Raw genomic sequence first — 15,368 nt, 5'->3', positions numbered from 1 at the left:
CCAATTTTGAACAAGTCCATTGTTCCATGTCCCGTTCTAACTGTTGCTTCCTGACCTGCATATAGGTTTCTTGGGAGGCAGGTCAGGTGGTTTGTTTTTCCCACCTCTTTCAGAATTTTCCACAGTTTGTTGTGATCCACAGAGTTAAAGCTTTTAGCATAGTCGATGAAGAAGAAGTAGATGTTTTTCTAGAATCCCCTAACTTTTTCTATGATCCAGCAGATGTTGGCAATTTGGTCTATGGTTCCTCTGTCTTTTCTATCCATCTTGAACATCTGGGAGTTGTTGGTTCATGTACTGTTGAAGCCTAGCTTGGAGAATTTTGAGCATTTCTTTGCTAGCAAGGGAGATGAGTCCTATTGTGCAGTTAGTTTGAGCATTCTTTGGCATTGCCTTTCTTTGTGATTGGAATGAAAACTGACCTTTTCCAGTCCTGTGGCCACTGCTGAATTTTCCACATTTGCTGGCACAATGAGTGCAGCACTTTAACAGCATCATCTTTTAGGGTTTGAAATAGCTCAGCTGAAATTCCGTCACCTCTGCTAGCTTTGTTCTAAGGTCTACTTGACTTAGCACTCCAGGATGTCTGGTTCTAAGTGCGTGATCACACCATTGTGGTTATCTGGGTCATTAAGATCTCTTATGTCTAGTACTTCTGTGTATTCTTGCCACCTCTTCTTAATATCTTCTGCTTCTGTTAGGTCTATACCCTTTCTGTCCTTTGTTGTGCCCATCTTTGCACGAAATGTTCCCTTGGTGTCTCTAATTTTCTTAAAGAGATCTCTAGTTTTTCCCATTCTATTGTTTTCCTCTATTTTTTGCACTGATAACTTAGGAAGGCTTTCTCATCTCTTCCTGCTATTCTCTGGAACTCTTCATTCAAATGGATGTATCTTTCTTTTTCTCCTTTGCCTTTACCTGCTGTTCTTTTCTCAGCTATTTGAAAGGCCTCCTCAGATAACCGTTTTGCTTTTTTGCATTTCTTTTTCTTGGGGCTGTTCTTGATCACTGTGTCGTGTACAATGTCAGAAACCTCCATCCATAGTTCTTGAGGCACTGTATTTATCAGATCTAATCCCTTGAATCTATTTGCCACTTCCACTGTATAATTGTAAGGGGTTTGATTTAGGTCTTACCTGAATTGCTTAGTGGTTTTCCTTACTTTCTTCAATGTAAGTCTAGTTATAATTACTAAGATTTATTCCCAACCATAGAACAGTTCTGACACTAAAAATGCGGGTTTTCCCTACCAAACAGTTCTCTAACTAGGTGCAGATACCAACTGGGTGTCCTACAATTTAATTCAGTTCTGACATTAATTACCTGGAGTTAGTTCAGACGTCACTGGTTAAGGGCTCAGCCCCACAAGACTGCCCTCCCACTTCAGATAGCAATTGCAAATATTGGGTCCCTAGTTACCCACAATTTATCTGACTTGTCTTAAAATTTGGGATTCCCATGATCCTCTCTTCTAGTTTGATAATTTGCTATGACAACACATGGAAATCAGGGACTTTTCTTATTTACAGCTAAGTATATAATATTGAGAGTCCCTTGGCCTGCAAGGAGATCCAACCAGTCCATTCTCAAGGAGATCTGTCCTGGGTGCTCTTTGGAAGGACTGATGCTGAAGCGGAAACTCCAATACTTTGGCCACCTCATGAGAAGAGTTGACTCATTGGAAAAGACTCTGATGCTGGGAGGGATTGAGGGCAGGAGGAGAAGGAGATGATAGAGGATGAGATGGCTGGATGGCATCACTGACTTGATGGACATGAGTTTGGGTGAACTCCGGGAGTTGGTGATGGACAGGGAGGCCTGGAATGCTGCAATTCATGGGGTCACAAAAAATTGGACATGACTGAGCAACTGAACTGAATTGATCTGATGTATAGGATATATAGTTATGTATCCTTATAAAGGATGTTAGAAAATATATAAATGAAGAAGCTGATTAAGAGGCAAATAATATGAGGTATGGAGGTGTCCTAAATACAAGGGCTTCTGTGACTGTGGAGGTTGTGGTATACCATCTTTCTGCATGTGGGTGTGTGCACCACCCTACAAGCTCTCCAAACCCTTTACGGTTTTATGGAGGTCCCATGACATAAACATAATTAAATCATTGGCAATTCTGGATTAACTCAGTCTATCCTATTTACCTCCTGGAGGTGTGAGGGGATTTGGAGCTGAAAGTTCCAACCCTCTAATCACATGGTTTCTTTGGCAAGCAAAGTCCATCCTGAAACTGTCCAGGAGGCTCATGCAGAGTCAGCTCATTAACAAAAACTCAAGTATTCTTGACGGGGACTTTTTAGAAGTAACAAAAGAGGCTCCTCTCATCCCTATAACTCATGAAGTTCCAAGAATTCTGGGAGCTCTGCTCCAGCAACCTGGACAAAAACTGGATATGTCTATTATTATCAGTATTGTACTAGTTAATAATGAGAAGTAATTGAAAACATCTCCTGGAAGCAGCCCCTTCCTTTTCCAGAAGAGACTCATCTGTGTTGCCAGTTTATTTCTCCTCTTGCCCCTCTTCCTCATTTTTCCTCATCTGTGTGTAACCTGTTCATTGAATGAGTAGGACTCAGTGGTGTATAATTGGAATATTCCTTTATTTATCTCTGCCTTTGCTTGCCACCATGTTATTTTGGTTCTCCCCTCCCCCATTCCTGGTAATATTCTTGGAAAAGTGACTTTTGTAGTCACTTTTGATATTAGAATATCTAAAGTCTTAGGCATTAAAAAGTTTAAGTCCTATCTACTATCAAAACTTCCATCTCTCATTAAATCCTAAGCTGGCTCTTTGACCACCTTTCACCACCTCCATCAAGTTCAGGCCTGATTTACAATTTCATAGAATAGGAGGGAGTAAACTGAACTGAAGTGTGTCATGGCCTGTTTTCTTTTTCTCATTTCTTTACTTCCTTTCCTCCTCCTACTCTCATTTGGTTTGAGGGATGAGAGCTGAAGTGTAGCTGTGTTGCTATCTGTGATTTTTCTTTTAGTTGTTGAATATACAATAGCTGCTTTTGTGGAGTCTTCAGAATGCCCCCATATACTTAATGACCTGATAGTGTGCTGTTTGCTGACCTGTTTTGCTGACATCCCAGGGTAACCTGTTTGACTTTCCCCTCATTCCTGCTTCTGGCAGTATATTTCCAGTTGTCTCTGCTGAAGTGGGTGGTGGGAGAGGTGGGGCGTGGGAGGGGGTTGTGTGGGTAGGGTGTGGGAGGAGTGGAGGGTCTGGGTGGGCAGGGTGTGGGAGGGGTGGAGGGTGTGTGTGGGGGGTGAGGGGGTTGTGGGAGGGGTGGGCAGGGTGGGGTGTGGGAGGGGTGAGGAGATTCTGTTGGGCAGAGGATCCAATCTGTATCCCATGGACCTTGAAGAAATTCAGCATCTTATTCAGGAGTAGAGGACACTAGTGGTCATGAGCAGGTAGCCCCAGCCTCCATGTTAACTACCATTATTGCTGTTTCCGGGAGGTTGCTCAAACTCAGTGATGCTATCTAACCATCTCATCCTCTGCTGTCCTCTTCTCCTTTTGCCTTCAATCTTGGTATCTCCTCCAAATGAAAAGATATATAAGTCTGTCTTACATTTGTATGGATTTAGGGATGACAGAAATAATTAGTCTGTAATAGTCAATAATTCACTTCATTCACTTAGAGACCTAGGTGAAAATCTTAGTGCAAATTTCCATCTTTTTAAAAGCATGTGCTGTTGCTCAGTCATGTCCAACTTTTTGCAGCCTCATGGACTGTGGCCCATCAGGCTCCTCTGTCTATGGAATTTTTCAGGTAAGAATACTGGAGTGGGTTGCCATTTCCTTCTCCAGGGTGTCTTCCCAACCGATGGATTGAACTTGGCCGTCTCTTTTATCTCCTGCATTGGTAAGTGAATTCTTCACCATTGGTGCCACCTGAGAAGCAACTCATCGTATTTTTGTTCTCAATCTTGTCCTAGAATCCATCACTCTCCTAGCCCCATTCCTGCAGGATTTGTCCTCTCTTGCTTAAATCACTCTGGAAATTCCCTACGTCTATTGACGTGGTGACCCCCAATACCTTTGTTTCCGTGATCCACATTTTCAGTGACTCTGAGAGACTTTTCCTACTGATCATGTGAACCTTACCTCCAGTGACCTTACAACGCTGACCATCTCTTATCCCTGTGACCTACACTGGGCCCAGGATCTCCTGCTTTTCATGACTATATGATTCTCATCCCTATGAACTCTATCACCCTACTCCAGTGTTCCTAAGATCTTCGTCACTGACCTCAACTCATTGACACTTTGATCCTGACCCCACCTTGATGGCACTTTACTCTCCACTGCTGCTGCTGCTGCTAAGTTGCTTCAGTTGTGTCCGACTCTGTCCGACCCCATAGACGGCAGCCCACCAGGCTCCCCCATCCCTGGGATTCTCCAGGCAAGAACACTGGAGTGGGTTGCCATTTCCTTCTCCAAGGCATGAAAGTGAAAAGTGAAAGTGAAGTCGCTCAGTCGTGTCTGACTCTTAGCGACCCCATGGACTGCAGCCTGCCAGGCTCCTCCGTCCATGGGATTTTCCAGGCAAGAGTACTGGAGTGGGGTGCCATTACCTTCTCTGTTACTCTCCACTACTATCATAGAAAACCACATTCATATGTTTCCATCTACCCTCGGTCCCAACTTACGTCTAGCCATTTGTTAGGGAACTCTTAACACCGTCTCTGAATTACATTTAGTAATCGCTCTCCTTAAATGCCTGAGGAACTGATAAAAAATTATTTGTTTATACACAAGAATTTTGCCTGAAAATCAAAGTTAATTATAATGCTTCATAGTTAAAAGTTTTAATGGACTTATTGAACAAATATGAAAAGCATTGAACAAATGTTAACATTGCACAGTTATAAAGGATGCAGTGATGTCAGAGACAGGTGCTATATTGTGCATGGGTTCTGTTTTTATCACTATTTCCACGTTATTCTATTTGGAGGCTCCTCCAACTCTCAGTCGGAGAAGGCAATGGCACCCCACTCCAGTACTCTTGCCTGGAAAATCCTATGGATGGAGGAGCCTGGTGGGCTACAGTCCATGGGGTCTCAAAGAGTCGGACATGACTAAGCGACATCACTTTCACTTTTCACTTTCATGCATTGGAGAAGGAAATGGCAACCCACTCCAGTGTTCTTGCCTGGAGAAGCCCAGGGACGGGGGAGCCTGGTGGGCTGTCATCTCTGGGGTCGCACAGAGTCAGACATGACTGAAGTGACTTAGCAGCAGCAGCAGCAGCAGCAAGGCAAGGTGAGGTATATTTATAAATCACACTGGACTAAGGAGAAAGAGGTAGGAGTCTGGGACTTCAAAGGGAAGTAAAGTAATTCACAGGAAAACATAGAGATTTAATGTTTGTTAAACAAATGTTCGCTGGTCAATCTAGAGAGAATAGGACACAGAGAGGACTGCGATCAAACTGGCCTTGCTAAGTTCCTCCCTGTTTAGCACACCTAGTTCATAGTTTACTAGAGTTACATATAGTGTTGTATAGTTATCTTTAGTGGTATCTCCCTCCTGGAACAGGCTCTATATTCTGTTCTCTTAGGCAGTTAGGTAGAAGTTCAAAGTTTCTTTCTGAGTCTTTTGGAACTTCTTTACCTTCAGGTTGAAATAATCTACACACCCAAGTGGCACATGTTGGGTCACCTGCACTGTATCCCATCAAAAGAGAGGAAGAAGAGGAAGAAAAAAATCAGACAACCTCTGTATTTTAGAAAAAAAAAAAAACCCAGTTTTCCTTTGTTTCAACACCAGATGTGTGTGGGGCTTTCCCTACAACAAGCAGGTCTGGAGAACTATCATCCGCTGGGTCATGGAAAAAGCAAGAGAGTTCCAGAAAAACATCTATTTCTGCTTTATTGACTACGCCAAAGCCTTTGACTGTGTGGATCACAATAAACTGTGGAAAATTCTGAAAGAGATGGGAATACCAGACCACCTGATCTGCCTCTTGAGAAATTTGTATGCAGATCAGGAAGCAACAGTTAGAACTGGACATGGAACAACAGACTGGTTCCAAATAGGAAAAAGAGTACGTCAAGGCTGTATATTGTCACCCTGCTTGTTTAACTTATATGCAGAGTACATCATGAGAAACGCTGGACTGGAAGAAACACAAGCTGGAATCAAGATTGCCGGGAGAAATCTCAATAACCTCAGATATGCAGATGACACCACCCTGATGGCAGAAAGTGAAGAGGAACTCAAAAGCCCCTTGATGAAGTGAAAGTCGAGAGTGAAAAAGTTGGCTTAAAGCTCAACATTCAGAAAACGAAGATCATGGCATCCAGTCCCATCACGTCATGGGAAATAGATGGGGGAACAGTGGAAACAGTGTCACACTTTATTTTCTGGGCTCCAAAATCACTGCAGATGGTGACTGCAGCCATGAAATTAAAAGACACTTACTCCTTGGAAGGAAAGTTATGACCAACCTAGATAGCATACTCAAAAGCAGAGACATTACTTTGCCAACAAAGGTTCATCTTGTCAAGGCTCTGGTTTTTCCGGTGGTCATGTATGGATGTGAGAGTTGGACCGTGAAGAAGGCTGAGCGATGAACAATTGATGCTTTTGAACTGTGGTGTTGGAGAAGAGTCTTGAGAGTCCCTTGGACTGCAAGGAGATCCAACCAGTCCATTCTTAAGGAGATCAGCCCTGGGATTTCTTTGGAGGGAATGATGCTAAAGCTGAAACTCCAGTACTTTGGCCACCTCATGTGAAGAGTTGACTCATTGGAAAAGACTCTGATGCTCGGAGGGATTGGGGGCAGGAGGAGAAGGGGACAGCAGAGGATGAGATGGCTGGATGGCATCACTGCCTCGATGGATGTGAGTCTGAGTGAACTCTGGGAGTTGGTGATGGACAGGGAGGCCTGGAGTGCTGCGATTCATGGGGTTGCAAAGAGTCGGACACGACTGAGCGACTGAACTGAACGGAACTGAGCTGGTGTCTTACAATTTAACTTGATTCTGACACTATGTACCTTTCTGAATATACTGTCAGGTTCCACACTTTAAGGGCTCAGTCCCAGGAGACTGCCACTGTCTTCACATGTCAATTTCAGGCAGTAGATCCCCAGATTACCCTCAATTTATGTATGATGCTGCTGCTCCTGCTGCTGCTAGGTCGCTTCAGTCATGTCTGACTCTGTGCGACCCCAGAGACGGCAGCCACCAGGCTTCCCAGTCCCTGGGATTCTCCAGGCAAGAACACTGGAGTGGGTTGCCATTTCCTTCTCCAATGCATGAAACTGAAAAGTGAAAGTGAAGTCGCTCAGTCATGTCTGACTCCTAGTGACCCCATGGACTGCAGCCTACCAGGCTCATGTGTCCAAGGGATTTTCCAGGCAAGAGTGCTGGAGTGGGGTGCCATTGCCTTCTCCGAACTTCTGTATGACTTGGCTGTAAACCAAAAGTTCCCAAAAGCTGCCTTTTCAGGTTTGGTGTACTTGCTAGAGTATCTTCTAAAACTCAGGGAAGACTTATGTTTACTAGTTGAGTAAAGAATGTGATAAAGGATATAGATGAACAGACAGATGAAGAGATACATAAGTTGAGGTCTGGTGGGTTCTGTCCCTGTGGAGTAGGGGTCCATCCCTCTCTTGGTATATGTGGATGTGTTCACTAAACTGAAAGCCCTTCAAATCCCATGCTGCTGGGATTTTATGTAGGCTTTCTCATATAGGATTCATCTATCTTTAAGTTAATTTCCAGCCCCTCTCTGGAGAATGGGAAGTGGAGGCCTGAAAATATGAAACTTCTAATCATGGCTTTGTCTTTCTGGTGACCATCTCCCATCCAGGGGCACAACCAGAGTTGCCTCATTGAAACAAAAGTGCTTCTACCATTCTTACTACTTAGGAATTTATAAGCATTTCAAGAACCTGTTTTGTGAACTGGGACAAAGATTACTTATATATTTCTCATTATAAATAACAATATTACAGAGGGAAAGACACAGAGGCATCAGATCCTGCCTTCAGTGGACTTCTCCCCCTACCTCTCAGGGCAGGGCCCAGCTGCAACCAGTAGGGCTTTGCTAGCCCTAGGTAGAGGTAGAAAGGAAGAGCATCTTCTTCTGTGAACCCTGAGACTTTATTGCTTCTGCTGTCTGACCCTACTTCCAGTCTACTCCCTTTAGAAAACATGAATTTCTAAGCAAATATTTAGGTGGCATTATCCTTGCAGATGACAGGGATATAAAAATTTGGGCTGATTTGTCAAGTTTAGGGATGGCTGCAGTCCATGGGGTCGCTAAGAGTCAGACACGACTGAGCAACTTCACTTTCACTTTCCACTTTCATGCATTGGAGAAGGAAATGGCAACCCACTCTAGTGTTCTTGCCTGGAGAATCCCATGGATGGAGAAGCCTGGTAGGCTGCAGTCCATGGGGTCGCATAGAGTTCGACACGACTAAAGCGACTTAGCAGCAGCATCAGTACTAGTCTCCTTAAAGGTATGTATTTACTTGGAAAGTGGACCTGAACTCCATTGTTGTTACTTTCTAATTATGCAAACTTTAGTCACACATTTAATCTTTGTCAGTTTTTCAGTAACTAAGTTGGACCCTATAGGGCTTTCCCAAAACCAAACTGCCCACCCTCCCATGTGCTCCATCTGCCTCTTTGTAGAAAAGCTTTAGTCTCCCAGGTCTCTCCTGAATCACAAAAGGCTGGCTCAAGACTTAATTTAAAGACTGTGAATTTGTAGTAACAAAAAATAGCAGCTGGGCCAGGGGAACTGGTAACAATTTAAACAACACATCAGCCACATAGCAGTCACAGGATCTTTAGTTTCTTCCTGAAGTACATAGATAATGGTGTCTGATACAACTTCTTGAGTTGTTTTGTAAATACTATAAAGCCTCCACCAGATGCAAGAAGTTAACTGCATTATGACTATAAGAACATGGCCCCCAGACTGATTAGAGTCTGAGGATTGATGGTATTTACCCCTATAACACCAACTTGTTATTTAACCATCAGCCAATCAGAGAATTATGCACTAGCTGATCCCACACCTGTGATTCTCTTCCTCACTTTGCCTTTAAAAAAAGGGGGGGAGGGGCCTTTTCTGACATCTACTGGGGAATCTGGACCTTTTGAGCCCATATGACTCCTTGTATGGCTCGCTAATAAATGCAGCATGTTTCGTAGCTCAGCTGGTGAAGAATCAGCCTGCAGTGTGGGAGACCCAGGTTTGATTCCTAGGTAGGGAAGATGCCCAGGAGAAGGGGTAGACTACCCACTCCAGTATTCTTGGGCCTCCCTGGTGGCTCATCTAGTAAAGAATCAGCCTGCAATGTGGGAGACCTGGGTTCGATCCCTGGGTTGGGAAGATCCCCTGGAGAAGTAAACAGCTATCCACTCCAGTATTCTGGCCTAGAAAATTCCATGGACTGTATAGTCCATGGGTATAGTCTGCAAAGAGTCAGCAAGGACTTTCCCTTTCACTTTCCTTCACCAAAACTTGGTGTCAGTAGATTGGCTTTGCATGTGCTAATGGACTCAAGTTTGTAAACGTTCAGTAACATTTCTTCTTGCGACTTTTCATGTTGATGAAATGAGAATTTCAGGGCTTAACCTGAGGTAGGGGCTCAAAATATTAGTTCTTTCCATCTCTTCTTCCCATTTAAGTTCTGCTTAAAGGAATTTCCAGTGTAAACTGCATCTCAGTTTCAGATGGGGATATTGAAACTGATTGTGCAAAACTGATGATGTCTCAGACAGTGAAGAATCCACTTGCAGTGCAGGAGTCCTGGGTTCGATCCTTGGTTCAGGACGATCCCTGGAGAAGGGAATGGCTACCTATTCCAGTATTCTTGCCTAGAGAATTCCATGGATAAAGGAGCCTGGTAGGCTACAATCCATAGGGTTGCAAAGAGCTGGACATGACTGAGTGACTAACTTTCATTTTCACACTGTGTGAAACAGAAGATGGAATTCAAGGATGCTTCCATCACCAAGCCAAGCGGAGAACATACTATGCCTTTCTAGTCATTAGGATAGGTTTTATAATTGGTGATATTGAATACTTTAGAATCCAGGGTAAATATCTGTCAATATGAATCTAGAAGAGCAAATGTAGTAAATTTACAGTGGTTGGGATATAGAGTGGCCCCCATTTCAGAAGAACCTGAGGGATTTTCAGAATAGCCAGGAAGCATGCAAAGGGAAATTAAGTCAGAAGCTTAATTTAGAGTGTCCACCATGGAAGTGGTAAGAATGAACTTAGGGAAGAGCTCCCAGTAATATGGGAGCAGTTGTGGATTTTGCTGGCTCTGAAAGGGATTTGGTTGCATTCTGGTACCACTCATGAATATTGAAAACTTTAGAAGAGATTACTAATTACTAAAGGTATCCCTCGGGTTTGGGGTCAGATATGAGAGGGAAGCAGATCCAGGATTTTTGCTAATTTGGTCAAATAGAGACTTAGAGTTGACGTAATTTGGGACACCATTTTAGGGGAATATTTTTGAACCCTCAATCTGATTATCACAGACATGTTAGAATATATGCTTTATTGAACCCTAAAACATGTGCTGCTTCAGTTCGTCCAGGATCTAGTAGTTACTACCTATATTTAGGTGTGGGGGGCTACCTAAGTAAGAAACAGTCCAGTGGTGGAGTGATTTTCCAGCAGCACTAGCTACCTCACATAACATTAATGAGGATAAATGAGAAAGGTCAGTCCCACCCAGTGCTTGACCTGAAGCAGGTATTCAACTATGAATTCTTTTCTCCCCCAGCACGTAATTTGTTTGAAGGTCAAAAGTGTCCAAACAAGAGATTTCAAATAGAGTGTCTTCAGCTGCAGTGTTCCTTCAGTGTTTACTTTGAACCTGAGTATTTCTATATGAGTGGAGGTTTTTTTTTTTTTTTTTTTGTATCAGTGCCTGTGTCTTCTCTATTGCTCTGCTGTGGAGAGATCATAGAGTCTTTGTCTGATGTACCTTAGGTTCTCACAACGTGAGCACATTTTCTATATGTGATAAGATTTCAGGAAACTTTAAATTAACTAGGGGGTAAAGCAGTCCCATGAACTCAAAATCAGATTCACAAACAAGTTTATTTCACCGCATAGCTGCTGCTTTTTCTCAGGTCCACTCCCAATGCTGAGAACAGACTTTTGGTTTCATTTCTCAGTCTCATGTCAAAGTCCCAGAAATGTTTTTTTTTTTTTTTTTTTTCTGGCCCGCCCCCAAATCCACAAATTCTCGCGAGATGCCGATGGGCCACAGGCTCGAGCTGGGGCGGGCCGTCGACCGGGAAGCACCGACCCTGAATGCTTATGTTGGTGGGAGGGGCCCCAGAAATGTTTTTAACATAAATGTTTGTTAAGTGATTAGTAAAGGATTTGAGGAGCCCTGTGTCAGGAATGAGAATGAATATACATTTCTTATTATAAATCACAATATCACACCAGGGAAAGACACAGAGGCATCAGACCCCTCCTTCAGTGGCCTTCTCTCCCTCTCAGGGCAGTGCCCAGCTGCAAACAGTAGGGCTTTGCTTGCTGGAGGAGGTAGAAAGGAAGAGCATCCTCTTCTTCTCCTGTAAACCCTGAATTTTTCCTATTTCTACTGTCTGATCATACCTCCATCCTACTCACTTCAGAAAACATGGAGTTCTGAGGAAATTATCAGGTGGCATTATGCTTGCATATGACAGGGACTTGAAAATTTGGGGTTATTTGTCCAGTTAAGAGATAGCTATTATCATTAGTCCCCACTCTTTTCTCACTACTTTCTAACTCTGTGATCTTGGATTTCATCTTTCAGTTTTTCTCTCCTCTTACCACTTTAAATTGGGTTAATCAAATGAGATAATTTCAGTGCTTTACCTGAAGTAGTGATTCAAAAATTTAATTCTTTCCATCCCTTCTTCCCATTTAAATCTTGCTTAAAGCACCCTCCAGTGTAAATTCCATCTTAGCCTCCGGTGGGGATGTAAAACAGAAGATGGAATTCAAGGAAGCTTCCTCCACCAAGCCAAGGGGAAAACCTCTTATAGATTTCCAGACATCGTGCTGTGCTGTGCTGAGTTGTGTCCAACTCTGCTACCCCATGAACTGTAGCCCACCAGGCTCCTCTGTCCATGGGGATTCTCCAAGCAAGAATACTAGAGTGGGTTGCCATTTCCTTCTCCAAGGGATCTTCCCAACCCAGTGATCGAACCCAGGTCTCCCACATTGCCTGCAGATTCTTTACCATCTGATCCACCAGGGAAGCCTATAATTTCCTATAATAGATGGTATTGAGCACTCTAGGATCCAGGATAAATACTCACCAATACGGATCTGGACGTGTCACTGTAGAGAACTTGCAGTGAATGGGGATTTAGGATGGCCCCCATTGTAGAGGATCCTGAGGAGTTTTCAGAATGGCTGGGTAAAGGACAAAGGGCAACTGAGTCAGAAGACTAACTCAAAGAGTAGCCACCAGGGTAGTGGTAGGGATGGACTTAGGGGAGCGCTTCCAGTAATATGGCAGCAACTGTGGACTTTGCTGACTCTGCAGGGGTTCACTTACATTCTGGTAACGCCAGTGAATATTGAGAGCATTAAAGAGATTGTTAATCACTACAGGTACTCCTGGGGCTTGGGGTCATATTTGAGGGCGAAACAGATCCAAGATTTTGTTAGTTTAGTCAAATAGAGATTTGGATTTGATGTGATTTGAGATACAATTTTAGGGGATCATTTTTGAACCTGGTTGATTGTTTACATATCCAATTCAAGCAATTATTCGATCTACCATGAAATGTATTCTGGGAGAGATCAAGATGGCAGAGTAGAAGGATGTGGAGCTCACTGTTCCCAATGAACACATCAGAAATTCATCTACATGTGGAATAATTCTCACTAAAACATAACGTGAAACTGGCTGAAGGAATCTTATATAATCAAGGCTCTTAGAAAGATCTCATGTTATCACGTAGGTTGGGAAGAAAAGTGATTGGGTTGGGACCTGTGCCCTTAGAATGGAACTCAGAGGAAAAGGGAGAGCCCACAGGTGGGCATCCACTCTGGGTCATGAGGAGGTTGAGTCACAGACTTGCCATCCTAGTCTTGAGGTCCTATGCATAGGGGACAAGCCCAATTGGCTGATTGGAGAACTTTGAAGAACAGATAAAAAGGCTCCAGAAACCTCAGTTCCACTCATGAACAATTCCTTTCTCAGAGTGGAGAGACATCTGCCCTAGCAGCTGCCTCAGCATACTCCTCAGCCCCAGTTGGAGTGAACACCCTGGCCCCGTGCATTTTACTTCACAGAGTGGCACCGAACCTAGGGCTCCCAGGACCAGGGAAAATACTCAGCCTTGCAATGCAGAGGCCATCCATTCCCAGGGCAGAGCACCAGTGGGTGGGCGTCAGCCATTGCTGGCCCTTACTCAGGCAGTGCCCCACAAGGAGCCCAGACTTCTGATTGCAGTGCAGCTGCCAGGATGCTCATGACTGTCTCACAGTGCATCCCAGTTCCAACGAAGCAAACGCTCCATCCACTTACTCCACAGTTTACACATGGTGTTAGATCTTGGGTAGCTATGACAGGGGAAAATGTAACCATGGGCTGTATCTGCATGGATACACAGATGCCTACAAAGGCAGAGCATAAGACCTCAGTAGGTGCATAAACCCCACTTACTTCCTCATTCCCTCCCTTTGTGGCAAAGGTTCTGGAACAGGGAGAAAGAAAACATAACTTTAAGGGGACAGAGCAAACACAAGACTGGCCCTAAAGTCTTCCACATCAGCAAGTTGGGATCAGACCCCACCACTGAGTACAGAGAACTCCCACAATCAGAGAGGAAGTTCTTATAGTCTGCAGAAAGACTGCAGGCTGTAGCTCCACCATATCTAGTCCCACCTCTATCAAGGTGATAGCTGCCAGTTACACACTGAGGAAAGGCAGCTGATGTCCATGTCAAATTCAGGTTCTCACCAAAGGCACTGGACACATTAATATGTATAGATGTTCTTCCACAAAAGAATACCCCTTCAGGACCACAGTAACTATTTCACCTAAATTGACAGAAGCAGAGAATGTTAAACAAAAATAAAAATGCAGAAGAACTACTCTCAAATGAAAGAGGAAGAGACAACTCCAGGAAAAAAAAAAAAAAACAAAAACAAAATGAATAAACAATTTACCAGATAAAGATTTCAGAAATTGGTAATAAAAATGTTAACTGAATAAGGGAAGATGATTGATCTAAATAGTGATCATTTCAATAAGGAACTAAATTATATAAAAAGACCCAATCAAAAATAGATAATTCAATATCTGAGGTTTAAAAAAAAAAACACTAGAAGGAATGAATAGCAGACTAAGTGGTTCAGAAGAACACATATATGATCTGGAAGATAGAGTAGTGGAAATCACCTAATCAGAAGAGCAGAAAAAAATTCAAATTAAGAAAAAATGTTAGAAATCTATGAAATCTCTGGGAAACCATTAAATGTGCCAACATTCACATTATAGATGTTTCAGAAGACGAAAGAGAGAGAAGAAAATGGAAAGTGTATGTGAAGAAATTATGCCTGAAAACAACCCAAACCTGAAAAAGAAAACAGATATTCAGGTATAGGAAGCACAGAGGGTCCCAAACAAGATAAACCCAAACAGACCCACACCAAGATACATCATAATTATAATGGCAGTAGTTAAAGAGAATTCTAAAGGCAGCAAGAGAAAAAGTTACATACAAGGGAACCTCTCTAAAGCTACCATCTGATTTCTTTTTTTTTTTTTATTTTATTTTTAAACTTTACATAATTGTATTAGTTTTGCCAAATATCAAAATGAATCTGCCACAGGTATACATGTGTTCCCCATCCTGAACCCTCCTCCCTCCTCCCTCCCCATACCATCCCTCTGGGTCGTCCCAGTGCACCAGCCCCAAGCATCCAATATTGTGCATCGAACCTGGACTGGCATCTCGTTTCATACATGATATTTTACATGTTTCAATGCCATTCTCCCAAATCTTCCCACCCTCTCCCTCTCCCACAGAGTCCATAAGACTGTTCTATACATCAGTGTCTCTTTTGCTGTCTCGTACACAGGGTTATTGTTACCATCTTTCTAAATTCCATATATATGCGTTAGTATACTGTATTGGTGTTTTTCCTTCTGGCTTACTTCACTCTGTATAATAGGCTCCAGTTTCATCCACCTCATTAGAACTGATTCAAATGTATTCTTTTTAATGGCTCAGTAATACTCCATTGTGTATATGTACCACAGCTTTCTTATCCATTCATCTGCTGATGGACATCTAGGTTGCTTCCATGTCCTGGCTATTATAAACAGTGC

The 15,368-nt window shown here is 43.1% G+C and overlaps 2 long non-coding RNA genes across 2 annotated transcripts in view; both read left to right on the top strand.

Moving 5' to 3' along the window:
* LOC104974257 (uncharacterized) overlaps positions 1–15,368 on the top strand; it is a 140,105-nt gene that overhangs the window by 14,568 nt on the left and 110,169 nt on the right. The window lies entirely within an intron of this gene.
* Positions 3,319–11,422, top strand: LOC112441632 (uncharacterized). Its single transcript, XR_003029478.2, has 2 exons — positions 3,319–3,896; positions 5,654–11,422. It is a non-coding gene; the product is annotated as an uncharacterized lncRNA (long non-coding RNA).

This window comes from Bos taurus, chromosome 15, assembly GCF_002263795.3.
Source record: "Bos taurus isolate L1 Dominette 01449 registration number 42190680 breed Hereford chromosome 15, ARS-UCD2.0, whole genome shotgun sequence".
Taxonomy (NCBI): Eukaryota; Metazoa; Chordata; class Mammalia; order Artiodactyla; family Bovidae; genus Bos; species Bos taurus.
This window is presented reverse-complemented; position numbering and strand designations above follow the sequence as displayed.